Raw genomic sequence first — 5,284 nt, 5'->3', positions numbered from 1 at the left:
AATTAAATTTTAAGGGTCCTTAGTGATAAATCTCACATCTGGGACTAGAGAGTCTAGAGAACCTAGTTCAATGCTTAGCACTTCATATAGTCCTCTTGAATTTTGCTATGGATAATCCCTGACTACAGTGTCAGGAATATGCCCTGGGTATTGCCAGATAAGAAAGTAAAAATAAACAGAAATAATTTTTGCTACTAACTATAGAAAATGTCAATGAAACAATCAAGGAATTAGTCACTTTAATATTTCTAATAATCTATAATTTATTCTAAAAATGAATGTGGCTGTTTTGGCTATCAAATTCAGATAACAATGTTATTATAAGTACAAAATTAAAATGTGTTTAATATAGCAATTTATATAAATAATTCTTATTTTCTATTTTAAAATCAATTAACAAAATGATAAAATTAATAGGACAGAAAGAATCAATGCAATCATTCCATCACAAAGAAAACATTCAAAAGACCAACAGCAAATCAAAAAAGTTTAAATTATCCAGAAAACTATAATTATGAGAAAAGTTTTATATTGTGTTACAGTCCATCAAAACCTCTGCAAAATACTTATGACTGAAATTAAGGAGATAGGGATTTTCAAAAATGCAAATCATGCATCTGTTCTCATTAACATTATTTATTGAAAAACACCTTAGGTTTAGATAATTATATTTTTATTAAACATTGTTAAAACCTTATATTTAATTGTTGGTATACTAATTGTTTATAGATATAATTTAAAAAACCAAATACCCTTAGAGATTCAATAATTCTTCAGAATATAAATGAGCTTGAGACCAATTAACTTGACTGCTAAAGCTATACAATTATAAAATTAATGAATTGTAGCTACATATCACATGAACTAATCTAACAATAGAGTTATATATCAGAGAGTTCAGAAAAAAGTAGAAAGAGATCTTATACAATTGTTTTTATTGATGTATATGGATACGAATGCACATAATTTTATAAAATGAAAGGACAGATTTGGGGCAAGAGAGATAGTATGGGAGTAGGTATTCGTCTTGCATGCAGCCAACCCAGAATGAATGGTGTTTCAAATCCCAGCATTTTATATGCCTCCAGGCCTGCCAGGATTGATCTCTGAGCACAGAGCCAGGAGTGACCCCTGAGCACCACCAGGTGTGACTCCAAAAAGCAAACAAACAAACAAAAAGAAAGGAGAGATTTAATATGAAGTGTAAATAATTGTAGTAATAAGACACTGACATAGAGATAACTTTTACCTTTTGATACCTAAGAGAACATAACATAGCTCAAAGTTTTTTGATAGGCAATTAAAAGTAGTACTTATATTTATTATATAAAAATAAGGTGTATTTTGTGACAGAATATTGATTAAATTATTCTTAATGTTATTTACATGTGTTATGTTTATAGTTTATATAAAATTTAGAAAAAATACATTTTTATAAAGTATGCTGTTTATATAAATTTAAATATCACTAAAGTTGACTTCTAATTAATAGTCATAATGTAGATGCTTTGATAAATTTGAAAACTATTACAACTCAAAAGTATTATAATACAAAATGTTCTTTATTTCATATATAACAAGTTTCTTTTCTTTTTTTTTCTTTTCTTTTTTTTGTTTTTGGGCCACACCCAGTGACACTCAGGGGTTACTCATGGCTCTGCTCTCAGAAATCACTCCTTGCTTGGTGACGCCAGAGGATCGAAGCGTGGTCCGTCTTAGGCTAGCGCACTCAAGCAGACGTCTTACGGCTTGCACCACTGCTCAGGCCCAAAAGTTTATTTTCTAATAGTAGAGAGAAAAATTTAGGTCTGTAACATATCTCTACCATTCTAGGGTCAAATAATAATAATAATAATAATAATAATAATAATAATAAAGCCTCCTGGATATATCCCCAGATATTCTTAGTCACTTCTGTCTAATCTTAGTGACTGACCTCCAGCATCACTAGACCTAAGTAGGCTTAATAACTCAGTCAAGTAACTGAATTATCCACACAGTTTGTTCTGGATCAAACCCAGATTGTCCACACTTAGGCATGCATCCAAACCACTGTACTGTATATCTATGCTGAAGCTAATGAATTTATCCACAATTTGATTTTTTTAAATTCTTAGAGGTCCAAAGAGCATAACAAGTGTTATAACTACAAAAATATAAATGCCCATTTTAATTAGTGTTTCTCTATGCCTTTGTTTTAAGCCTACTAATTTCTGAGTAATGTGGTATTCCAGTGATTAAAATGATCGCCATATTATTTTACTTAAAGGCTATACCAAAAATAGAGTTTCACAACAGTGAATTAGAGTTTCTGGTACACTGAATTTCTTTTCTCTCTAAACCTTTGCTTACATTTGTTGTTACAGTTTTTTTTTGTTTTGTTTTGTTTTTTTTTTTTACATAAGCCATTACCATGGGTCTGTGGTGTTCTCACTGTTGTATGAATAACATTTTTGCTGCTAAGTGAAGCTGAACATGTTTTCATGTGGTTGTGGGCCACCTATTCTATTCTGTGAAGAAGAGCCTATTTGAATATTTTTGACCATATATAATGGTTCTGTCTCTCTTTTTCATTTAAATCATTGAGATGTGTGAGTTCTTTATTTACTCTAGACTTCAATTTCAGGTTAGAAAAATGATATGAGAAAAATAAATCATCTCAGTCGCTTGTATTTTTGTTTCTGAGGTTTCTTTTTGTTTGTTTGTATTTTGGAGTCACACCTGGCAGCACTCAGGGGTTACTCTTGGCTCTGGGCTTAGAAATCGCCCCTGACAGGTTCGGGGGACCATATGGGATGCTGGGATTTAAACAACCATTCATCTGCATGCAAGGCAAATGCCCTACCACTGTGCTATCTCTTCAGCCCCAGTTTCTGTGGTCTCTTTTACTAAATAAAACTGTCTAACTTGTTTTTGTATTTAATATGTTTTTCTTTTGTTGCCTCAACATTTTAATTGAGACTACAAATGCATCAAAACTACACAAGTTCAGACCTATATTTCTTATATTGCTGTATTTTTAATGTATGTAATGGCTTTATCTCTTATATTATATATATATTCACTAGAATACTACTTGACATGAAGTATGTGGTAGAACAAAATGTTTCATAGTCTAAGGTTCTATGAAAAAGGAAGAAGCTCCTATCTAGAAGCTATAATAAAATAAAAAAGAAGGAAAAAAGAAAGAAAAAAAGGGGGACAGATGTGGCAATTTTTTTTTTTGCATAGGCGTAGTAAATGTTGAGGAAATTAGAAAGAAAATTCTGTAAGAGATACAGGGTATCTCTACCCATGAAGCATATTGTCATAAGACGAACTACAGGTTCAAATAATATAATTTACATGATAATTTATAATGACCCCTAGAGCAAATATGCATTTTTCCAGTTTTGATTATGAACACATATATTAAAAAGTGAAGTATCTCATTTTTCTTCATACTATTGCATAGCTGGGAATCTAATCTTAAATAATCATTTAATGTTTATTCACTCAATAATAATTTTAATTTTTATTGTAGTAACTATCTTAACCCATATTAATTACATTAATGGTTAAAAGATAGAGTGGATTCCAAATTGACTTTCCAAAGCCCAGTCAATATTGCCACAGGATTTAATCTTGTCTTTATTTTCTACCCATAGAAATTCATAAGTGATCTCATTTCTCTTGAAATAAATGACATCTATAAAAGTACCTACTTAAAACAGTACTTACTGGATACTAACAAGTAAATTATTAAATACACCAGTTATAAAGTGTATATTTTGTGCATAATTACTAGAAAATTTAGTAAAAGCTTAACAGCTTATAATTTAACAATATACACAATATTTAAATACAAAAAACAATATTATCAACTTTAACATTTGACGGAAAATGGTGCCCTCGCCCAATTTCTGTCTTTTAGCTATTAATATATGAAAAACTAGAAGGATTTATGTTAATATCTAAACAGAGTAAAATCAATAGTAAAACTAAATAAAGTGAAAAATTGAGTTTATAAACAATATATATGTGGTCTCAGAATGATAGCACAGTGGGTAGAGTGCTTGCCTAGCACATGGCTGACCTAGGACAGACCCAGGTTTAATCCCTGATATTTCATATGGTCTCCTGAGCCTGCCAGGAATGATTTTTATGTGCAGTCAGGAGTAACCAAGTAGCATCTCTGGGTGTGGTCCCTAAACCAAATTTATCTCTACCTCTATCGATGATAGATAAATCGAGATAGATAGATGATAGAGATAGATAGATTATAGATGATAGATAGATAGATAGATAGATAGATAGATAGATAGATAGATAGATAGATAGATAGATAGATAGATAGATAGATAGATAGATGATAGATAGATTATAGATAGATAGATAGATAGATAGATAGATAGATAGATAGATAGATAGATAGATAGATAGATGATAGATAGATAGATAGATAGATAGATAGATAGATAGATAGATAGATAGATAGATAGATAGATAGATAGATCTGAGAGATGACTCAAAGGACTGGAACATATGTTTTATGTCAAGATCCCATATTTGATTTAGGGATTCACTCCCCATCCTGAACTATCACAAAATTGCTAGAGTACTACTCTAGTGATCCTAGTGTCTCCTAGTATTACTGGGATTGTGCAGACTTGCATTTTCAGACCAAGCATTGAACAGATCGGCCCTCATGGGTTAGCCAAGTATTGCCATAGCTGTTCCTTTCCTCTGAAAATTATTCCCATCCTTCTCTCTCAAAATTGAGAGGATATAAGATATAGAGATACAACAGTAATGAAGTAGGAAAATTACAGTTAGATGCTCATGTGGATTAGGGTTGAACTGTAGATATTTAAAGACTTCAAATGGCTTTTAGACATATAAACTAGTTGAAAGTTTTTGTACAATAAGGATTATGAGCAGACATATCACGGTCTTTAGTCATGAAAATTTTACATGGATGTCAAGTTTTTCCTCTGTAACAATGGAGATAAGTGGAATTATTCAAGTGACAAAGAATTAGATCTGTACATGTATGAAATAGAGAAAGGATAAGGACATGAAGGGAAGGGATAGGAAGGCACAGGAAAGGAATGGAAGTGGATAAAAAGAAAATGGAGAAAAAGAAAAGGGAGGGAATGTCAGAAATAGGAAAGGAAGGAAGAACAGAGAGAAAGAAAGAAGGAGGAGGGATCAGAAGGAGGAAAGGAAAAGGGAGGTAAAGGAAGGGAAGTTAATGGGCTTGAAAGATATTAAGGGGAAGATAAGGAATGAAGAGGCACTGTAG

Source organism: Suncus etruscus, chromosome 10 (genome assembly GCF_024139225.1).
Source record: "Suncus etruscus isolate mSunEtr1 chromosome 10, mSunEtr1.pri.cur, whole genome shotgun sequence".
Lineage (NCBI taxonomy): Eukaryota > Metazoa > Chordata > Mammalia > Eulipotyphla > Soricidae > Suncus > Suncus etruscus.
This window is presented reverse-complemented; position numbering follows the sequence as displayed.